Source organism: Triturus cristatus, chromosome 2_1, assembly GCF_964204655.1.
Source record: "Triturus cristatus chromosome 2_1, aTriCri1.1, whole genome shotgun sequence".
Lineage (NCBI taxonomy): Eukaryota > Metazoa > Chordata > Amphibia > Caudata > Salamandridae > Triturus > Triturus cristatus.
This window is the reverse complement of record NC_140581.1, coordinates 884,386,467-884,411,382: the sequence shown is the minus strand read 5'-3', so window position 1 is coordinate 884,411,382 and position 24,916 is coordinate 884,386,467.

The following is a 24,916-nucleotide window of genomic DNA, read 5'->3' as shown; positions in this document are numbered from 1 at the left end:
CATCCCTAAACTTTTTGCCTTCCTCATGTATTTTTTCTGACCTGTTGTTGGCTGTTTTATGACTCTGGGCACCTTACCACTGCTGACCAGTGCTAAGGTGCATATGCTCTCCCTATGGTAAAATGTATACATTGATTGGTGTCCATGTTTGGCTTATTCGGTTTACTATCAGCCCCTAGTAAAGTGCACCAGGAGTGCCAGGGCTTGTAAATGCGAATGCTGCTGGTGGGCCTGCAGCGCTGGTTTCGCCACCCACAGAAGCGGCCTTGTAAAATGTGTCTAGGGTCTGCCACTGCAGAACCTGCGTGCAGTCTGGTACTGTCATGCTGGCTGGGCACGTGCACACACTTGCCAGCCTCCAAACCTTCCCTTTGCCTCATGTTAGTCACCCCTATGGTAGGCCCACGGGCAGGGTGCATTGTAGGCATAGGTAGGACATGCCCTGATGTGTGTGGCATGTCTTAGTAGTGAATTACAGCCATTTTCGTTTTTCACTATTGAAGGCTACCTGCTCTCCATAGGCCAGAATGGGCTGCTGTAGTCACTACACGCTGTGACCCCAGTGGACTCAGAGAGCATGGTAGAATGTCAAGTTTAGTATGCCTGAACTCAGAATAATAAAATACTTCTTGTGGTCAAGTTTATTTTAGTATCCTGGGTTTTTAAATACTACTTTTAGAAAGTTAGTATTTACTGACCTGGCCATTTCAGTCCGCCTCTGCTGTGTGTGTGTGTTCTGCCTAGCAACAGTAAGGAGCAGGGTTGGGGAATTCCCAGAGACAGGTTGGCTGCCAGGTGGTGGGTAGAGAGATGACACCAGGATGGGTGGGAGGAGTACACCTTGACTCTTGAATAGACCTGTGTTCTGCCACCACAAAGCCGGCGCCGTCCCCTGTGGAGCGGCTGATGTCTCTGCCCTGCTGCTGAAAGGAAAGAGCAGAGTCACCATAACAAAGTGCTCCAGAACTGGACTGAGCCAGGCCTAGGCCCCCTGGCGCTAAAGAACAAAAGAATCATGGTATAAAAGAAGGAGCCTGGCTCCTAAGAAATCAGAATCCTGTTTACCACAAAGAACCTCTGCCCGACTAGAAGGAGAAGAAGACGCTGGAGGAGCTGGCCTGCTGCTTGCCTTGCTGAGAAAGGAGAGGAAGAGACTTACTGAAAAGACTTTGCTACTTTGTGCTTGAACATTCTCCAAGGGCTTGATCTGAGCTTGCCCCTTGAACTGAACCCCAGGACCAGTGGGTTCTCTGTGCTTTTGCTCGTCCTCCAATTCGAGCCATGTGTGCATCCCGCTGGAAAGAGACTGCGCCCCTCATCGCCCCTCCTAGGGCCGTGACACTCAGAAGCTTGCCTGCCTCAAACCCGTGAGAGCCCCGCTCCGTCCAGAGCCGCTCTCTGTCCCTGGGCCAGGCCGCCTGCATCCCTGTCACTGCCTGCTACTGGAGCGCGCTGACCGCGCTATCACCCCTCCCGCCGGAAGCCGTCCGACGACTGTGATCTACGCCGGGTCATCCAGCTGCACTGACTGTGCCCTGCGACCCCGCTTCGCTATCCCCGGACATCTCAGGCCGCGCCGCCCCCGCTGTGGAGACCCTCCTGCACCGCCGTGCTAAAGGGTCGCTGGCCGCGCCTGCCTTGGCCCACACCTGCTGATTGAGGACCCAAGAACACTTCCCAAGCTGAGAGTTGCACCGACCTGTGCCGACTCTCCACATCACGAAAGAAGTTCCAGTATCGGGCTCGGGCCCGCAACGCCTTATTTCCCCGTTCGCAGGAGCCGATCTCTGTGAGTACTGGAACCACAAGTAACATTTGCAAGAGACTACAAAGTATCCATTTGAAGCTACGAACAAAGAACATTTGCCTGCTTTACAACCTGGTGGCCTAGCGAAAACGTTATTGGTCTTGTGATAAGTCTGCTGAGATATATATACCTATTTTTACATAAAGAAGCGTATTTTTATATATATCCAAGTCTGGTGTCCGTTTCTGGGGGGATTGATGTATTTACTGTGTGTATGATTGTAAGTGCTTAACCAACAACGCCTGAGGAATCGCCTTGGCTGCTCACGCCACGCACCTAGAGGGTGAGCAAGGGTCATTCGCGAGGGGTTATCCTGCGCCCTGACGTGGAGGAGAGGGTTCCTGCTTGACACAAGGGCAACCTTGCGACAACCAGAGATCCCCGACTCTAACATTGTTGGCAGCGGCTGGGATTTCGGATTTGCATTTGTAATTTGCATACAGTAAATTATTAATCACCAGATAGTGAGAGCAGACCAAGTAACGCAGCCACAGGTTTTCATTCTTAACTGTTGAGACATCGACCATTACTGCAACCATGCCTGGCTCACTCCCTGCTGGAAGAGCACTCTCTGTGATTTCTGGAATGGATGAGGTGGATTGGGAGAGACTGGAAGGCTACACACAAGAGCAATTGAAAGGCTACAGTGTAAAATTCAGAGTTCCCCATACTGGATTCAAGAAGAAGAACCAGTACCTCAAGGCGTTGAGAGCCTGGAAAGAGTCAAGAGACCCACAGAATGCGGGGGACATCGTCCCACCCGACAACCTTGTGGAGCCCAGCAGAGTCCTGTCGCCAGAGGAGCTGGCAGACAGGGCAGCAGACAGGGCGCATGCAATGGAGATGGCAAAGTTGGCAGGACAAATGGAAATGGAAAAGCAGAAGTTGGCCTTGGAGGCACAACAACGCCAAATGGATCATGATCTAAAAATGAGGGAGTTGGATCTCAAGATCAAGAGTTTAGACCGCTCTCCCTCTGGTGGCAGCAATATTGAGTTTTACAGTGCTGAGAGAGTAGTATGCACACCCAGAGATGTGGCGTCTGACTTGAAGGAGGGGGTTAACATACACCAGGAGGTTCAAGGGCATGAGGTAGCTCCAGTAGTGCGCAGTATCCCTGAAGGGAATAGGGTAACTGGCGCAGGGGGTCATAGTCCTAGTGGAGGGAGGGACACTCTACTGACTCTAGCTGAGAGGTACAGGGAGAGGGGTTCCCCCAAAATTGAAGTCCTGGTGGGTGAGTGTGAAGACCGCCCAGAAGAGTGTGGGTTGTGGGACAGAGACAGTCAGATACTGTCTTGCCAGTCTCAGGAGAGTGGTGTGGAGTACGTGTGTGAGGCACTGGATGGTAAGGTGAAGGATAGTTTGGTTAACCCTGCTAGGGGGCTGTGTGATCCAATTGTGGGAGAGCAGTTTGTAAGTCCCTGTTTTCCAGAGCTATGCCAACACCTGTGTGAGGGTGAGTTCTCTGACCGCAGAGAGCCCACATTGGAGGCAGACCTTTTGGTAGATTCCAGAGGGTCTGGAGAGGCATTGGGGAGTGACCCTGTGGGGAGTGGCTCAGGTATCTTCCAACCCAGAGTGGTGGAAGTGGTGCAGAGTAGCCCAGCTAGGTCCCATGGTAGTGGGAGGGGTGTAGGGGCTCACGTCCTGTCTCAGTGGAGAAGGAGTGAGTGTGGGGCTGCGTGCCCCCAGGTGCCCGAAACCCAGTCTCAGAGCCTGGATGGTTCTTTAAGGGAACACCAGGCGGGGAGCCTAGGCTGTCCTGATGGGCCGCCCGTTGAGGGGGATCCCCTAGTGTGTGGTGAGCTGGGAGTGTCTGTAAGCAGGCCTCCATCAGTTCTGGTGTCTGGCAGTACCGCTCCAGTTGGGAGGGTGCAGAGGTCCAGATTGAGGGGTGAGGGGGGGAAAGAGTCCCCAGTGGAAGAACCAGTGGGTCAGGGGTCAGCCAGAAGGGATGCGTCCCCCATGAGTGACCATGGTGACACCACTTCTGTCCTGGGGGATCTTCAGGCACTGTCAGATGGACAGGGGTCGGGAGATCAGCGCCAGGCAGACTGTCACACGACACATGAGTTATGTGTCACCCTCAGGGGGGGCATGCGTGCTCCCCGGGAAGTCCTGGTGCGCCAGGCGAGCGTTCAACCGCATGGGTTGGTCCCAGGGTTGGGAAGCCAGGTTCAGGTGTTGTCTGACCTGGAGGGTGGGACTACTGTAATCAGTGTCCTGACCCATGTTGCTTCTGGGGGTACCACGCCAGTTGGGAGTGGGCAGTACTCTGGAAGGGGGTGCAGAGGGAGGGAGTCCTCGCCTCTGACCCCGGCTCAACTGAAGGGTTTAGACCCTAGGTTGGAGGGCCAGGTTCAGGGTGTCCCCCCGGACCTGGACGCCCAGTTGCAGGATAGAACACCTGAACTGGTGGGCGAATTGCGCAGGACACCTGCCCCAGGTGCCCTGGCAATTCTGGAAGGGGGTACCACTCCAGGTGGGAGGGTACAGAGCCCCAAAGAGAGGGACCAGGTGTGGGAGAGGCCACCCCAGTCTTGGGTCCAGCCGCCGGGTACAGTCCTGGGGCTGGTGGGTCAGTGCCAGGATGTCATACCTGACCTGACAAGGGGGAGAATGGACAAAGGGTGCCAAGCACCTGGGGCTACTGCCCCCCGCTCCCTGGCGCCACAGAGGATTGAGAGCCCTGAGAGGCATACGGCCTGGGTCTCATCCCTGACTACTGTCAGTGGCCACTGTAGCATTTTGCTGTCTGTCTGTTGGGACACACCTGTGGGCCAATTAAGGTTAGGTGCTGCACAGGTGCTGTCCACAGGTGAGGAGAAGGGTTCCCCATGGATTGGCTTGGTGGGCCCTGAGAGTATGGACAGAGGGAGTCCGATAGGTTCAGATTGGCGTAGAAATGGAGTCTGCCCCTGCAGTTGCGGGCCAGGTCCTTGTTCTATCGCCCCAAGCAGGGAAGACCATCACGGTGGTGATTGGTCTACCCTGCGTTTTGGCTGGAAGTGGGTTGTGTTGGACTTGGCCCTTTTTGCAGGGTCATCCCTAAACTTTTTGCCTTCCTCGTGTATTTTTTCTGACCTGTTGTTGGCTGTTTTATGACTCTGGGCACCTTACCACTGCTGACCAGTGCTAAGGTGCATATGCTCTCCCTATGGTAAAATGTATACATTGATTGGTGTCCATGTTTGGCTTATTCGGTTTACTATCAGCCCCTAGTAAAGTGCACCAGGAGTGCCAGGGCTTGTAAATGCGAATGCTGCTGGTGGGCCTGCAGCGCTGGTTTCGCCACCCACAGAAGCGGCCTTGTAAAATGTGTCTAGGGTCTGCCACTGCAGAACCTGCGTGCAGTCTGGTACTGTCATGCTGGCTGGGCACGTGCACACACTTGCCAGCCTCCAAACCTTCCCTTTGCCTCATGTTAGTCACCCCTATGGTAGGCCCACGGGCAGGGTGCATTGTAGGCATAGGTAGGACATGCCCTGATGTGTGTGGCATGTCTTAGTAGTGAATTACAGCCATTTTCATTTTTCACTATTGAAGGCTACCTGCTCTCCATAGGCCAGAATGGGCTGCTGTAGTCACTACACGCTGTGACCCCAGTGGACTCAGAGAGCATGGTAGAATGTCAAGTTTAGTATGCCTGAACTCAGAATAATAAAATACTTCTTGTGGTCAAGTTTATTTTAGTATCCTGGGTTTGTAAATACTACTTTTAGAAAGTTAGTATTTACTGACCTGGCCATTTCAGTCCGCCTCTGCTGTGTGTGTGTGTTCTGCCTAGCAACAGTAAGGAGCAGGGTTGGGGAATTCCCAGAGACAGGTTGGCTGCCAGGTGGTGGGTAGAGAGATGACACCAGGATGGGTGGGAGGAGTACACCTTGACTCTTGAATAGACCTGTGTTCTGCCACCACAAAGCCGGCGCCGCCCCCTGTGGAGCGGCTGATGTCTCTGCCCTGCTGCTGAAAGGAAAGAGCAGAGTCACCATAACAAAGTGCTCCAGAACTGTACTGAGCCAGGCCTAGGTCCCCTGGCGCTAAAGAACAAAAGAATCATGGTATAAAAGAAGGAGCCTGGCTCCTAAGAAATCAGAATCCTGTTTACCACAAAGAACCTCTGCCCGACTAGAAGGAGAAGAAGACGCTGGAGGAGCTGGCCTGCTGCTTGCCTTGCTGAGAAAGGAGAGGAAGAGACTTACTGAAAAGACTTTGCTACTTTGTGCTTGAACATTCTCCAAGGGCTTGATCTGAGCTTGCCCCCTGAACTGAACCCCAGGACCAGTGGGTTCTCTGTGCTTTTGCTCGTCCTCCAATTCGAGCCGTGTGTGCATCCCGCTGGAAAGAGACTGCGCCCCTCATCGCCCCTCCTAGGGCCGTGACACTCAGAAGCTTGCCTGCCTCAAACCCGTGAGAGCCCCGCTCCGTCCAGAGCCGCTCTCTGTCCCCGGGCCAGGCCGCCTGCATCCCTGTCACCGCCTGCTACTGGAGCGCGCTGACCGCGCTATCACCCCTCCCGCCGGAAGCCGTCCGACAACTGTGATCTACGCCGGGTCATCCAGCTGCACTGACTGTGCCCTGCGACCCCGCTTCGCTATCCCCGGACATCTCAGGCCGCGCCGCCCCCGCTGTGGAGACCCTCCTGCACCGCCGTGCTAAAGGGTCGCTGGCCGCGCCTGCCTACGTGCCCACACCTGCTGATTGAGGACCCAAGAACACTTCCCAAGCTGAGAGTCGCACCGAACTGTGCCGACTCTCCACATCACGAAAGAAGTTCCAGTATCGGGCTCGGGGCCCGCAACGCCTTATTTCCCCGTTCGCAGGAGCCGATCTCTGTGAGTACTGGAACCACAAGTAACATTTGCAAGAGACTACAAAGTATCCATTTGAAGCTACGAACAAAGAACATTTGCCTGCTTTACAACCTGGTAGCCTAGCGAAAACGTTATTGGTCTTGTGATAAGTCTGCTGAGATATAGATACCTATTTTTACATAAAGAAGCGTATTTTTATATATATCCAAGTCTGGTGTCCGTTTCTGGGGGGATTGATGTATTTACTGTGTGTATGATTGTAAGTGCTTAACCAACAACGCCTGAGGAATCGCCTTGGCTGCTCACGCCACGCACCTAGAGGGTGAGCAAGGGTCATTCGCGAGGGGTTATCCTGCGCCCTGACGTGGAGGAGAGGGTTCCTGCTTGACACAAGGGCAACCTTGCGACAACCAGAGATCCCCGACTCTAACACGCACTAGCTGGTGGAATACAACACAGAGGTGTGTGGCACTCGGCGGGCACTGGTGGGTGTAACACAGCATTGGGCTCAGCCAGGAGCACGCTGTGACTCTCAAGTGAATTTTGTCTCCTTTCTAGAGAGTAAAATAAAAAGTATTACACATCCGGCGGTGGATGTGTGTTTTATTAACCGTGAGGGGGTTTCTTGCATAGTTTGGTCGAATTTTTGTCGAATCCCCTTTGAATGGCTTGGTGTGCATGTGCATTAAATGTGCCCGTCAATAGCTACCCATGTTTGTATAAATAAACGACAAGGGTGTCTACTTGGAGAGTACCCACCAGCGGGGGCGCCGTGATTAGGCACGGTAGGGTGTCAGACATGTCAGAGCTTCACTACCGGTGTGAATACATTCTACGTGGATTCATTGTATGCATAGTCGCCTTTTAATGAATATCACGCAAATCGTCATGGTGATAGGTACATACGGTTTCTCCAGCATGTCCTAGGTGTTTCTATAAATATATATATTTTTTTAAAAATAAAAAACAAAGGCCGGCCCCGGGGGATGGGTTCCCCGGGGCCATAAGTGGCCTGAGGAGGGGGGCAACACAGCCCCCCTCCTAAAGAATAAAAAAATTTAAAAAAGGCCATGACCTGGGGGTTGGGGTCCCCGGGGCCGATTAAGGCCTTGGGAGGGCCAAATTAATTTTTTTCAACAAAAAAAATTAGGGTGCAGGCCCTGGGGGATGGGGTCCCCAGGGCTAATAAATTAGAAAAGGAAAGGGGGCCACACAGCCCTCCTTCTTAAAAATAAATAAATAAAAGACCGGCATTGCGTCGGAGGCCATGCCCCCTCCTTGCAGCACTCTGCTAACGCGCCCCCTGGCCAGTTGTAAGTTGAGGAATTAATTCCCCTTCAATACTGAGGGTCCCTGAGGGCCAACTAGCCCAACATGTATCTCCAGTATGCGCCAGGGAGCTGCGTTGCAGACAGGTGTTCTGAGGCCACGCTCCTTTTTACACCTCCATGCAACGCAGCTCTGTGGCGCTTACTGGAGGTACCTAGTGGGCTAGTTTGACCCTAGGGACAATTAGGATTCAAGGGGACTTAATCACTCAACTCAGAAAGCCCACAGGCCCTGTGGCGCGTTTTTAAGTTGGGGAAATAATTCCCTTTCAATCTTGAGGGACCCTGGGGTCCAACTAGCCCACCAGGTACTTCCAGTAAGCACCACTGCTCTGCGTTGCAGAGAGGTGGTGCAGGCCGTGCCACTTTTTACACCTCTCTGCAACGCAGCTCTGTGGCGCTTACTGGAGGTACCTAGTGGTCTAGTTGGACCCTAGGGACCCTCAGGATTCATGGGGACTTAATCTCCCAACTTAAAACGGCTTCAGGGCTTGTTTACACAGTGGGGAAGGGAGGGGACGGGGCATGAGGTGACGTGTTCAAACGCGCCCTGTGGTGCATTTTAAGAGGTAGTTTTAATCCCCTGCCCTATTATATACTAGGGGCTTACAGAGGAGGTCATGCTAATCACAGGGGGACCCCAACACATAGTGTGCCCTAGTGTATGTAGGTGTTTTCACTGTATTCTGAGTGTCTTTTAACATAGCACTGGCTCTAGGACTGGTTAGTCAGACTCAGTTACCACCAGTATCCGTCTGAAAAAGTTGAGGGTACAGGATGATTTTGCAACAAGGCTTGTTTCTGCTCTTCTGTTTGTTCTTTCTGCACATTATACTTCTTCCTGCACTTTTCTTCATCTTTGAGGACTTCTGTTGCTTCTTTCTGCATTTCTTTTTTTTCTTTCTGTGCGTTTTTCCTTCTTTCTTCACATGTCCTATCTCTGTAGGCATAGCTAGAAATTAGCATCTAAAAAAACCTTTGAAATTCACTGAAAAAAACATAGGTTTCAGGCACGTTATAGCTAGGAATTATCATTTAAAAAACTTTAGAAATTCACTGAAAAAACCATAGGTTTCAGGGGCGTTATAGTTAGCTGGACTTTTCACTCATACAAAACCATAGAAATTACCCCGTTATAGTTAGTTCAGCTAACTATAACTCGCGCGCCCGCAATGCACTGCTGATGACGTCACATATTACATCACTCATGACATGGTCAGTGACATCACTGATGACATCACTGATTACATCATCCTTGTGATAGAGTGGCAGACCTCCTCTCCCCCTAATATAACCTTTGATACACGCATTCAAAAATAGAAATTAATATTTTCAAAACAATGGACATACCAATACCAGTTACAACAACCTATTCAGTAATTGTAAGATCCACATCCACTCATTCACCAACAGTCCTATACAGTCACTCATACATGTACTCACTCATCATATGTCCTCATACACCTATACATCCTGTTACACAACGCCACTCATCCATAAAGTTACTCACACACATAGTCACTCATGCTAATAAAGAATCAAACATACATTTATTTGCATATACAGTTATACACACACCACCACACTTACTTCTATGGAAACTTACACATACTTAGTCTTTTAAACAATCACTTATAGAAACACATACTTATTCATACAGGAACTCTTTCAGTCTCTCACTCTCACATATACTCACTTATATACACCAATAGTCACATATACTAGTTTTAAAACATATGTAGTTACTCATAAAGACACTATTGAGACAGTCATTCACTCACTAACACACCCATACACACACTCATCCACCCATACAGTCCTGCACACATGCTGTCTTCAACACATACAAAGAGTGAGTCACTCATTCATGCACCTATGCACTACGTAATACCCCCCACCGAACCATGCAGACACTCAGACTGATACTCAAAAAACCAACTAATAACTTATATAGACACTCATGTAGCTACTCACCAACCCATGCAGCCACTTATACACAAAGTGAGAGACTGATACAGGTATTTACATATTTAAACATTACTCACTAAGCCATGTATTCACTAAGATACACTTAATCAGTCAGTTAGATAATCAATTTTTCAAAAACAAATCTTCCATTTAGACACTTATATGCCCATTTATTCTTTCATCGACCTTGAGATATACATATATAAAACATATGTAATTTTCAGAAAAACACACATTCACTGGATGATGTCATCAGTGATGTCATCAGTGATGTCATTTGAGATGTCATCAGTGATATCATGAGTGATGTCACTGACCATGTCATGAGTGATGTAATATGTGACGTCATCAGCAGTGCATTGTGGGCGCGCGAGTTATAGTTAGCTGAACTAAATATAACGGGGAAATTTCTATGGTTTTGTACGAGTGAAAAGTCCAGCTAACTATAACGCCACTGAAACCTATGGTTTTTTCAGTGAATATATATATATATATATATATTATCTACTGGCGGTCGCCAGTAGATAGTTATAGTTAGGACCGTGTGTCCATAGGAAATCCGCAACATTCTGTTTGGGATAACTTTGGCGCCTGTTGACGAATCCTCGCGAAATTTTCAAAATAGGTGGGGCGCTCCGCTCCGCTCCTACCCTGAAAGTCTCGGGGGGATTCGTCAAGCGGGGGCTGAGAAAAAAGGGAGGTCCCAAAACGCGTTTTCCCCATGCAATTTTCCATAGGGACCTTTAGTCCAAGGTACAGCCCGAACGGCTGAACAGAATTACTTGAAATTTGGCAAAGAGGTAGTGCTCAGGTCAGGCATGTTGCTTTTGCATATATGGTGTCAATCTGTTCAGTAGTTCCCTAGAAAATCAAAAGTAAAATCACATACATATCTGGGCGGAGCCTAGCCACACATCTCATCGTGAGATCTGATTGGCTGTCAGTACTTCATCCAAGAAGTGTTGGCAGCCATCTTAGGACCAATATACATGATAGCTCCTCATTAAAAAGCATTGCAGTTAATAGAAGGTTTTAAGACTTTAGTTACATTATAAATCATTTGTTGATGGTACCATACTCATTTTAGGAATTGTGGTGTGTTCTAAGGTGATTTTACCATGTGAAAAAGCCTTCTGCTGTGATATCACGAACCATGTTTGAGAGAAAACTATTTTCTCATACTTTTCCCACAGAGGTTTGGAAGGTGATCTATAAGCTAAACTGAGAGCATATTTTCTGTAAATTCACATTATCTTTCTCAGTCATGTAAGAATGAAGTCTGACATTCTCAGTAAAACATGTACATCCAACAAGGGCAGAGACTGTCAGTTGATTCCTTTGTGTTCTACTGTAGCTTCCCAGAGTGCTCTAAAGAACAACTAGAGCGCTAACAGTCTTACTTATGACAAAAGTATGGCACACCTGAAGCCATCTTGATTGGAATAAAGTGGTAACACTTAAAACATTTAATTTACAAAGGAACAAAATGAGGGGGTTCATTTTGCCATATAAATTATGATTAGTGCTGCAGAAAGAAAAACTAGGGCACATTTTGACTTCTGAAATCCTCTTTTATTTCATAAAAACATTCTGACATGCAGACTGAAACATGCACTTTGAATACCAGCAGCAGACTTGCCTGGTGAGCAGTAGCTTTACTACAGTCATCTAATGAGAAACTAGAGTGCTAACATTCAGAATTTATGGAAAATGTGTGACACATCTGAATGCCTTCTTGATGGAATCAAAGTAAAAAACTGAAAGTATTTCCTACTGAGGAGACTGCAGTAAATGAGGAAATTAGGAAACTTCATAACAAATAAATCCCCCAAGATGGCCACCAGAGACAAAAGAGCCCAAATGTAGCCCAAATATCACCCAGATGTAGCCCAAGTATAGCCCAATGACAGAATGTCCCAGAGTGTTCTTAAGAACAACTAGAGCACTTACTGTCTTACTTATGACAAAAGTATGGCACACCTGAAGCCATCTTGATTGGAATAAACTGGTAACACTTAAAACATTTAATTTAAAAAGGAACACAATGAGGGGGTTCATTTTGCCATAGAAATTATGATTAGTGCTGAAGAAAGAAAAATTAGGGCACATTTTGAGTGACTTCTCAAATCCTCTTCTATTTCATTAAAAAATTCTGATATGCAGACTGAAACATGCACTTCTAATACTAGCAGCAGACTTCCGTGGTGAGCAGTAGATTTACTACAGTGATCTAATGAGCAACTAGAGTGCTAACATTCAGAATTTATGTCAAATGTGTGACATATCTGAATACCTTCTTGATGGAATCAAAGTAAAAAACTGAAAGCATTATCTACTGAGGAGACTGCAGTAAATGAGGAAATTAGGAAACTTCATAACAAATAAATCTCCTAAAATGGCCACCAGAGACAAAAGAGCCCAAATGTAGCCCGAATATCACCCAGATGTATCCCAAATGTAGCCCAATGACAGAAGTGTGCAAAACACTTATTTTTTGTGTATTTGCAGTTTTATATAGTGCAGACTTGTCAGGTATTGGAGTGCTTTACATGAACATTGGTTACATCACACAAGATCAAATTCATTTTGGTTGTAGACATGGGGAGATTAAGTGATTTGACCAGAATCACAGAATGTTGAGCTGAAGCAGAAACTCCAACCTGGATCCCCAGTTGCAAAGTCTGCAGCTCTGAAAGTAACACCACACCCTCTCCCCTTGGATGCAACTTTTAATCAAGTGGTCAACTGGATAAAAAAACTAAGATTACAAATAATTTAAAAGTTCTTTGTCGCTATTTGAAAACTCAGAAAATATGTCCTCATTTTAGTTTTTTACAGCACTAACCATGATTTTAATGCAAATAAGACCCTCTCATATATGTAATTTCTAAAGGAAATTCTCTAGGCATTACAGTTTTGATTACATCAAGATGACGTCAGGCATTCCACACTTTTGTAATAAATATAGAATGTTAGCAATCTAGTTGTTCATTGGGATACTTTTGAGTGGCAGAAGCCAGGGGCACGGACTCTGAAAATTGAAGGCAGGTAGGAGAGTGCAGAGGCAACAATTTGACCACACTAGGCAGGCAGGAAGGGCAGTGGCAGCACAACAGACTATGGAGGGCAGTGGAAAGGGGGGCAGGGGCAACAAACCAACAAAACAGGACTGGCAAGAGAGGCTGTGGCAATATAATAGACCATTGTGGGCAGAAGGAAGAGGCAGTGGTCATACAACCATACATGCCAACAGACCCGTTTCAGCCAGGAAACGTCCAATGTTTTTAAGCTCAAATGGGCTTTACTTGATCTGTTTCCTGTCTACAATCTTCTCTTTTTCAATGTAACTCAAAGGGGAAAATCAATACCCCAGTTTTATTTCAAAATCTCCCTCTTACCAAGTTCAAAATGTTCGCAAATATGGTACATTGGATCATGGTAGGCAGGAGGAATTGGGGTAGGGACATGGACTCAGATAACAGAGGACAGGAGGGACATTGAGAGGTGCACCAAACTGACCCTACAGGGCAGGCATCAGGGTTTGCAGCAGCACAATACACCACCCACACAGGGCATGTGGGATGGGAGTGCAGCACAACAATCCATAGAAAGCAATAGGGAGGGGACAGGACCATGCACATGGACAACAGACAACAGAGGGGAAAGGGGCAATGGTAGCTAGCTGACCATAATGGACAGACAGGAGAGAAAGCTGCAGCATAACAGACCATAAAGGGCAGGAGGGACGGATCGGGGGCATTACAATGGAACCGACAAGCCAGGAGGGAGGGAATAGGGGTCTGCACATGGAAACATAGGGCTGGGGGCAAGGGGGCAGGGCAGGAGCAGCAAGATGACCATGGAGGTCAGGCAGGATGGGCACTAGAAACAAGACACACCATGGAGAGCAACAGTGAGACTATGATGGCATACACACAGACCATGGAGGGAAGGTGGGAGGGGGTCAGGAGCAGCTAGCTGACCACACAGGGAAGGTGGGAGGGGCCATGGCAGCACAGAAGACCATGCATGGCAAGCGGGAGGGTTAGTGGCAGCACAATGGCTATGATGGGCAAGAAGGAGGGTGCAGGGGCATGCACAAAGGACCATGGAGGATAGAAGGGAGGGTCGGGACCTGGGCACAGACAAGAGAGTTCAGGGGAAGGTGCGTCACAACAGACCGCGCGGGGCAGGCAGGAGGAGAAGTTGCAGCACAACAGACCAGGGAGGGCAGAAGGGTGTGGCAGTAAAATGGACCATGGAGGACAGGAGGAAGGGGATAGGGGCATGGCATGTAAACAGGCAGGGTGGAGGTGGCACGGACAGGTTACAGTCATCTGACAATGCTAGGCAGGTGGTAGGGGAGTGGCAGCTCAACAGAACACTCAGAGTAGATAGGAGTGGCAGGTCCATGGAACATGGTGGTCAAAAAGGATGGAGCAGGGGCATGCACAAAGACATTGGAGGGCAGGGGGAAGGAGAATAGGGGCAGCAAGCAAAGCACAGAGGCTAAGCAGGAGGTCAATGATGGGCAATAGAATTGGGCAATGGAGGGCAGGATGAGTGGACTGGTACATCATGCTAAATGCAGGGCAGTGGCAGCACATCAGACCATGCATGGCAGGAGGGAGGAGGCTAGTCCATGGATTCAGACAACAGAGGATAGGGAGGAGGTGGATGGGGCAGCAAGCTAACTGTTCATAGAAGGTGGGTATTAGGAACTTTATTGTTTTTAAAATGTGTGTCTGTGCAAACTACTTAAAATATGAACAAGTATGCAGCATAATCTCACTTTTATTCAGGAAGAAGAGGACGTTTGGGACTGTGACTCCGGGCTCACTTGGCAGAAACATCCCCTGACCCTCCACCCCCATCGCAAAATGTAATGCCCATGAAAAGGGTAGGTGGATGCAGTGTTATATAGAACATAGTCCTGAGAGCACGATTGAAAATGAAAACTAGATATAGTATATGGTATAAACTATGCACCAAAAAGTGTGATATAAGATGAACCGGGGCGTGAAATATAATATGCAATACATTGTGCGCAGTGACAGATTCATTGGAGAGCGCGAGATAGCACAGGCACTAGCGCTTGCTATGTGATATGCACCTTGGAGTGTAATATGCACAGGGCAGTGTTGTGTAACCTAAGTAGTCTCTAAAGTTGTAATATAAAATATGTGCTGGGTAGTGTAACATTGCATATGCACTGTGACAAAGATATGGATCCCAGATTGTATTATGTATGGCATAGCGCTGTGCTTTATAACATAGGCATCGAGGCAGGCACGTTAGATGGGGCAATATAACCCGTGCGAAGGCAAGTGTGGCATGACATATTCACGGGGTGGTGTTACAGTGCACATGGGCTAGAGAGTGTCATAGCATACGCACTAGCTGGTGGAATACAACACAGAGGTGTGTGGCACTCGGCGGGCACTGGTGGGTGTAACACAGCATTGGGCTCAGCCAGGAGCATGCTGTGACTCTCAAGTGAGGTTTGTCTCCTTTCCAGAGAGTAAAATAAAAAGTATTACACATCCGGCGGTGGATGTGTGTTTTATTAACCGTGAGAGGGTTTCTTGCATAGTTTGGTCGAATTTTTGTCGAATCCCCTTTGAATGGCTAGGTGTGCATGTGTATTAAATGTGCCCGTCAATATCTACCCATGTTTGTATAAATAAACGACAAGGGTGTCTACTTGGAGAGTACCCACCAGCGGGGGTGCCGTGATTAGGCACGGTAGGGTGTCAGACATGTCAGAGCTTCACTAGCGGTGTGAATACATTCTACGTGGATTCATTGTATGCATAGTCGCCTTTTAATGAATATCACGCAAATCGTCATGGTGATAGGTACATACGGTTTGTCCAGCATGTCCTAGGTGTTTCTATAAATATATATATTTTTTTAAAAATAAAAAACAAAGGCCGGCCCCGGGGGATGGGGTCCCCGGGGCCATAAGTGGCCTGAGGAGGGGGGCAACACAGCCCCCTCCTAAAGAATAAAAAAAAAAAAAAAGTCCATGACCTGGGGGTTGGGGTCCCCGGGGCTAACATATTAGAAAAAGAAAGGGGGCCACACAGCCCTCCTTCTTAAAAATAAATAAATAAAAGACCGGCATTATGCCGGAGGCCACGCCCCCTCCTTGCAGCACTCTGCAAACGCACCCCCTGGCCAGTTGTAAGTTGAGGAATTAATTCCCCTTCAATACTGAGGGTCGCTGGGGTCCAACTAGCCCACCAGGTGCTTCCAGTAAGCACCACTGCTCTGCGTTGCAGAGAGGTGGTGCAGGCCGTGCCACTTTTTAAACCTCTCTGCAACGCAGCTCTCTGGCGCTTACTGGAGGTACCTAGTGGTCTAGGTGGACCCTAGGGACCCTCAGGATTCAAGGGGACTTAATCTCCCAACTTAAAACGTCTACAGGGCGTGTTTACACAGTGGGGAAGGGAGGGGACGGGGCATGAGGTGACGTGTTCAAACACGCCCTGTGGTGCATTTTAAGAGGTAGTTTTAATCCCCTGCCCTATTATATACTAGGGGCTTACAGAGGAGGTCATGCTAATCACAGGGGGACCCCAACACATAGTGTGCCCTAGTGTATGTAGGTGTTTTCACTGTATTCTGAGTGTCTTTTATTATAGCACTGGCTCTAGGACTGGTTAGTCAGACTCAGTTACCACCAGTATCCGTCTGAAAAAGTTGAGGGTACAGGATGATTTTGCAACAAGGCTTGTTTCTGCTCTTCTGTTTGTTCTTTCTGCACGTTATACTTCTTCCTGCACTTTTCTTCGTCTTTGAGGACTTCTGTTGCTTCTTTCTGCATTTCTTTTTTTTCTTTCTGTGCGTTTTTCCTTCTTTCTTCACATGTCCTATCTCTGTAGGCATAGCTAGAAATTAGCATTTAAAAAACCTTAGAAATTCACTGAAAAAACCATAGGTTTCAGGGGCGTTATAGTTAGCTGGACTTTTCACTCGTACAAAACCATAGAAATTCCCCCGTTATAGTTAGTTCAGCTAACTATAACTCGCGCGCCCGCAATGCACTGCTGATGACGTCACATATTACATCACTCATGACATGGTCAGTGACATCACTGATGACATCACTGATGACATCACTGATGACATCATCCTTGTGATAGAGTGGCAGACCTCCTCTCCCCCTAATATAACCTTTGATACACACATTCAAAAATAGAAATTAAAATTTTCAAAACAATGGACATACCAATACTAGTTACAACAACCTATTCAGTAATTGTAAGATCCACATCCACTCATTCACCAACAGTCCTATACAGTCACTCATACATGTACTCACTCATCATATGTACTCATACACCTATACATCCTGTTACACAACGCCACTCATCCAAAAAGTTACTCACACACATAGTCACTCATGCTAATAAAGTATCAAACATATGTTTTCCTGCATATACAGTTATACACACACCACCACACTTACTTCTACCGAAACTTACACATACTTAGTCTTTTTAACAATCACTTATAGAAACACATACTTATTCATACAGGAACTCTTTCAATCTCTCACTCTCACATATACTCACTTATATACACCAATAGTCACATATACTAGTTTGAAACATATGTAGTTACTCATAGAGACGCTATTGAGACAGTCATTCATTCACTAACACACCCATGCACACACTCATCCACCCATACAGTCCTGCACACATGCTGTCTTCAACACATACAAACAGTGAGTCACTCATTCATGCACCTATGCACTACGTAATACCCCCCACCGAACCATACAGACATCAGACACTTATATTGATACTCAAAAAAACAACTAATAACCTATATAGACACTCATGTAGCTACTCACCAACCCATGCAGCCACTTATACACAAAGTGAGAGACTGATACAGATATACATATTTAAACATTACTCACTAAGCCATGTATTCACTAAGATACACTTAGTCAGTTATACAATCAATTTTCCAAAAACAAATCAACCATTTAGACACTTATATACCCATTAAATTCTTCCATCGACCTTGAGATATACATATATAAAACATATGTAATTTCCAGAAAAACACACATTCACTGGATGATGACATCAGTGATGTCATCAGTGATGTCATTTGAGATGTCATCAGTGATGTCATGAGTGATGACACCGACCATGTCATGAGTGATGTAATATGTGACGTCATCAGCAGTGCATTGCGGGCGCGCGAGTTATAGTTAGCTGAACTAACTATAACAGGGGAATTTCTATCGTTTTGTACGAGTGAAAAGTCCAACTAACTATAACGCCCCCGAAACCTATGTTTTTTTCAGTGAATATATATATATATATATATATATATATATATATATATATGAATATATATACACACACTCACACCCACCCACACACACACCCACACACATATAAATCCCCTTCCTTCAAAAGATTATGTTGGCACTCCTATGGGCTTCTCTTATTTTACTACAAAAATGAGTTATTCATTCACGCGTTCAGCCTTGTTCACGATGACCAGCACAAGTTTTTTTACAATGCATTTGTGTGTTTTCAATTATTTACAATAAACATCGAGAAAGGACAAGCTTGGAACATATTCTTGCATCATAGCTGATCACAGTCAGCCCCATTTTGTAACATGCTCAGATTATTTTTGTCTAATACTCAATGGCTCTTTCCACTAATGTTCTCATTTTCCAATTAATAACTTTACGTATATTTCATTTGTTCAATTTCATGGATGTTCTAAATCGAACATAAACCAATTATTTTTTACAATTGTCTCTTTTGTAAAAAATCATTATTTCTTGGAAAATACCCTTAAAAAGCCTTCTACTTTATAAAAACAAAGGGATTTCATATCTTTAGCTAGTGCCTTAATATAGTATAGATATTTCCAATATCCTTCTATTGTGCTACATGCCCCCCTTGCTCTATACAATTCTCCAAGCTGAATACTTTTTATCAGTGGGGTAGGATGTGAGCTACTTACATGGAGAATGGTGTTTCCTGCCATTGGTTTTCCAAAGATTGTAGTTTCCTAGACATTAAAGTTTATGTAGATAAGGACAAGCTGGAAACTACAATCTTTAGAAAATCAATGGCAGGAAACACCATTCTCCATGCGAGTAGCTCAAATCCTACCCAACTGATATAAAGTATTCCATTTGGAGAATGGTATAGAGAAAGGAGGGTATGAAGCATAATAGAAGGATATGATAAAGTAGAGCAGGAAATGAAAACATGTTTTTTAGAGAGAGGTTTCCCACTATCAATTATAGAGGCAGTTTAAAATAAGAGCAAGAGGATTAAACAGGGAAGATGCTCTATTTAACCCTTCAGAAGCCATGAGAAAAAGCGAACAATGGAAAAATGACAAAGTACACAGTAAGCAGAGATTTATAACCACATACTGTGTAGAGTACATGAGAATTTGCTAGATTTTATGTAGACATTGGCATTTAATAAGGGAGGATCCGGTTATAAGCCGATCAACAATGAGACAACTCCAAATTACTTTAAAAAAACAAAAATCATTGGGAGAGCATTTGGTGAAAAGCAAATTCCAAGCAGAAATAAGACAAACAACTTTGCTTAAACAAAAGGAAGGTTTCAGAAAATGACTAAAATGTCAGGCATGCCAGAATGGGGAGAATATTTCTACTCTCACAACTGCTTTTAATAAAAGTATCAAAATAAAAGGGATTCTTCCTTGTAGAACAAGCTTTGTGGTATATATACTTAAATGCCCATGTGAGATGTTATATGTAGGGAGCACCACATTTCCAGCCCATAAGAGAATCCTACAACACAGGAGAGCTATAGCAAACAGGGACGAAGATATCCAGTGTCTAGGCATTTGGAAACTACCACCATAGTAACCCTGCATTATTGAGATATAGTTGCATTGCACAAGTACTGAAAAAGAAAAGAGGAGGGGACAGAGAAAAAGAATAGAGGAAATTTGAAACATTGGCGTTAGACAGTAATGAACCGAAAGGTTTTAATATTGACGAAGAACTTTATACTTGTCTATATTGATAAACGTATCCCACTAAACACACTCTTCAAAGAGAGCAGTATAGAAAACTTTTTTATCATAACAAACAGAAAGGCGATAGAAGGGTAATAGCTAAATAGCATTGGCACTTTAATGAATGAAAGCACTTTAGATATATTACACTTTATATTATTTTTGGGGTAAATTTTATTGTAAATATCTATACTATAATAAGGCACTAGTCAAAAGATATGACATACATGCTTATCAAATGCTGTTGTTCTTATAAAGTAGAAGGCTTTCTTAAGAGATTTTTCCACTGAAATAAGGATTTTTTTTTACAAAAGAGACAATTGTAAAAAAAATTGGTTTATGGCCAATTCAGAACATCCATGAATTTGAACAAATGAAATATACATGGAAGGTTTCATTAAATGGAAAATGAGAACATTAGTAGAAAGAGCCACTGAGTATTATACAAAAAGAATCTGAGCATGTTACAAAATTTTGCAGACTGTGATCAGCTATGGTGCAAGGATATGGACCAAGCTTGTCCTTTCTCGATGTATATTGTAAATAATTGAAAACAAATAAATGCATTGTAAATATAATGGTGCTCGTCATTGTGAACAAGGCTACATTGACAGCTGGAACGTGTGGAAGAACAACTCATTTTCGTAATAAAATAAGAGAAACCCACAGGAGTGCCAACAACATTTTTTGAAGGAAGGTGATTTGCATGCTATGTGAGGTGTGGGGGACACCTCGATATATTGGCACCACCGCCAGTTGGGACGCCCGCCAGCAATCATGAGGAAAAGTAAAATATATATATATATATATTACCTACGGGCGGTCGCCAATAGGTAGTCATACTTAGGAACGAGTTTTCATAGGAAAATAGTTTTTGGACTTGCCTATATCTTTGGTGGCGGTTGACGAATCTTCACAATTTTTTTCTAAAAAGTGCCCTACTCCATCTACTTGTACATGGAAAGTTTCCCATGTTAATTCTAGGGGTGGGCAGTAAACTCTGCTCCGCCGGCGGAATTCTTGGAATTTTGCTAACCCAAGCTGTGCTTGGAGACAGTTCGGCACAAACTCCGCCACCCTCTGCCTAGCGGAGTTTAACGGCGCCCACCTGACTGATGGGTTACTTCAGCTGAGGGTGTTCTCTTGATAATCCTTTCATTACGCACCCAGTTTGTTTCATTATATTTCTGGCAGTCCGGAAATTAGGTAGCGTTTTTTTTCCTGTTGGTGTGTCTGGAAGTCATATTTTTTCTATGATATGCCCTCATCTACCTATCAAGATTTTTGTTTTTAGCAAAGGTTTCAGTGGGGTAACTTTGGAGTGTACTTTTGTGCTTGTCATTATGGTAGCCAGGTCCTCTGGCTTCACTTTGCTCCAGCAGAAGCACTAACATTGGGGCAGAGAGGTTACCTTTCCTCCCTGTTCTCCAGGGCACCGCTATGCAATCCCGGCCGGCAGCCATGGCAGAGCACTATGCCTTTGCAGAAGATCAGCAGGTACAGAGCTCTGCTCTCACAGTTTAACAGTGTTGAGTTTATGGTTCTGAGTGTTTTCACTTAGTGTTAGTTGGTCACTTATTTCATTATGCCCTGAGTGTCAGGCGGCACCGGAGTGCCAGGCTGTCTTTGTTCTGCATCCCTGCATGCTCCAGCGGTAATAGGGACCTCATGGGGATGCGTGACTGCTCGGCCTGCACATCTGCATTGTTTTGCAGGGTGTGCTTCTGTGGTGATTGCTGTGAGAACAGAGGTGGTACCATCCCTCTCCTTTAGAGGCTGCGTCTGCATCTTGGAGTCTGGTGCATGCTCTACTGTCACTTTGCTGTCATGCTGCCCCTTTGCCAGACTGTCTCACGAAAGGCACAGAGCCGACATTTGCACCCCTTTCTTGTCTAGGATGGTTTGGAACACTTCAATCCATGTTGGCCATTTTTTATACCCCCATCCCCTCAAATGTACCTCATCAAATGCATTCCGGGAGCAAATACAATTCTTCTATTATCTGCACGGAAATCTCCATCCTGTGTGTTTGAAAATGCTGCATATATATGCCTAGGCAGCCTTTGTTTGTGTCAGCAACTTTGATGGGGGATAAAGACAAAGTGTATTTGTACTTCCTGCTGCTTGTGATTCGCAGCACCAGTTCCTGCCTGCTTTCTGTCACAAATGCCACAGACCCTGGTGCTGTCTGTTCATTCTCCAGCCTGAACTTCCGATGATTGCCGATAATTCTATGCAGGCTTCATGGAGAGCAGGTTCCCAAATAGAGAACCAAGGGCTTGCATCTACAGTCTTAGCTCCTATACGGTTTTACGCTGCCCACAATAAAGTGTGTCATGCAAAATGAAAATACAGACTAGAGAAAAAAGCTGAGGGAGTGGTAGAAAAGCAAATGTAGCATATATCTTAAAAATGCAGTTCACTAATCCAAAACCAACTTGTAGCGGTAGAAGATAAGGAAAGAAAAAAAACATTGGAAGAGTGTGCGCCACTGCACAACGTGCTTTTACATGCGTACGGCAATACAAGTCACTTGCATCTCTCAATCAATCACATCATTTCATTTGTTCAGTGCTACATCACCCATAGGCATGTACGTACTTTTCTGTTTAATCACTCAAAGCCTTCAAATTCGCTGGCAGTAGGAGGTTAGGGAACACAATGTATGCCACGCTCTGCAATCAGTCATCCGCAAACCATGCTTTTAATAGCGACAGAGCATGCCAATGACACCACTCAATTTTAATGTGCTTTCAGCAGATGTGTCCTGCATTATGGGTGCGCTCGTGAGCCAGAACAGCATGCACTGCACCTGCCAGCTCTGCTGGGATCAGCTAAGCCCCATCTCGCAGTCTGCATCAATGCCCGTGATTTGCCTGTACTTCATCACATGCTAAACCAGCACTGCCCAGGGACTCCCAGCAAATTCCGAGGTGCAAGGAGTACACATGGTTATGTTAATCAGGGGTTCACAGAACTCAGTGGAATTCCATGGAGTTTTTATTCAACTCCATGGAATTCCGCAGACTGAAACGCCGCAAGCTGCGCCCACCGCATACTCATTTGGACTTTGAACACGACTACAGCCCGAACTGCTAAAAATAATTATACCAAATTTGGCAGAAAGGTTGCTCCAGGTCTAGAAAGAACCCATTTTATTATTTGGTTTCAAATCCGTTCAGTAGATTTCGAGCTATTAAAGGAAAACCAAATTTGTATACATAGGGACTTGGATCCTCTGTGGATCTGTAACTCCCCTTGCTGATATCTGATTGGCTGCCAACAGTTCAACCAGGAAGTGTTAGCAGCCATATTGGTATTTGGCACCAGCCTAGTCAGAAAGAACATACTTTTTTTTTTTAAGAAAAGGGGGCATTGTAGAAATACCCCCCTCCCGCCCCTAGCTCTGGTCCTGTGATCCTCCTGGGACACCACCAGTGCAAAAAAGCATTTTTGTTTTACATTTTTGCTGCAAAATGATGACAAAGTCCCAAATCTGCAGTAAAAATAAAAAAAACAAATGCAGTCTCCCGTGCTTGTTTAGACTATAACCCCTGGATGGGCCAGGTCCTGGGGCATGTCCGATGGACCACCACCTGCCGAGGGCTAATTTAATGTATTGAGGGGGTGCTTGGACTTCCTTTCATTTCTGACTTGAGCCCCAGGGACCGCCACCTTCCCTTGGCTAAATTAGAATATTTGTTGGGGTTCACGTGGACCCCCTCAGGCCACGGGGATAACCACCTCACTGCGGCCTGTAATATATTTAAAAGAGGGAGGGGGCCGCACAGCCCACTTCCGAGTCCTATACAGCCCGAGGATCATCACCTCCCTGGGAAGGCCTATGTAGAGTAAAAGAGGCGGGATCACACAGACCCCCTCCTACAGCCAATAATGGCCCTGGGGACCACCACCACCTAAGGCCGGCTTCTCCTATTGCCTGAGGTGCCCATCCTCGGGAGACAGCAGTTTACTTTTACTTGGTGGGAGCTGTGGCAACTCCAGCCAAGCAAGTGTAAACATAATTCTGCTCCCAGCAAGCGGGAGCCGTCAATCTGGTACTGCTTGCTGAGAGCAGAGTTTTTATCTGTTTCCCTGCCTGCTGTCAAGAGGGCAGGGAAACAGATGTAATGATTGCTCCTGCACACAGGGAGCTACCTATTTAGCACTTTCCTGCATTCAGGTGCAATGCCAGCTCCTGCAGGAGGATGGAAGCTGGCAGGGACCGCTGGGGCATTCAGGCTCCCCCAGGGTTTCCCATCAAAGCACACTGGATGTCCCGGGTGGAGCCAGGGCACCCCAGCAGATGGGTCTGGGTCCCCGGGGATGAAATCGGCCCAGGAGGGGGGCCAAGCAACCCCCCCTCCTTGTTTTGTGTTTTTCTAAAATGCCCTGGGGAGGTCTTGGGGCCTGGGGTGTCCATGTGGCCCCCGGCTTATATTTAAATTTAGCCCCAGTGAGGTGGTGATCCACAGGACATGGTAAAGTCCCAGGATGCTGTTCTGTGTAGCCCCATCAATTGATAAAATAAAGCCCTGGGGAGGTGGTGGTCCCTGGGGCTCCAAAGAGCCCTAGGAGGGGGGCCCATGTGCCTCCTCCTTTTTTAGCTTGCACCCACTCACAGACCCAGTCATAAACTCATGCACCCACTCAAACACCCACTGATGGACCCACTGAGAGACTCACTCACCCACTGATAGACCCACTCAGACACTCATGCACTCACTCAAAGATCCATTCAGGAACTCATGCACCCACTCACAGACTCAAAGAGAGACTCACAGACCCACTCAGATATTCATGCACCCAATCACAGACCCATTCAGAGACTTACAGACCCACTCAGACTCGTGCACCCACTCACAGATCCGCTCAGACACTAATGCACGAACTCCAAGACCCACTCAGACACTGATGTTCTCATTCACAGACGTACTCAGAGACTCATG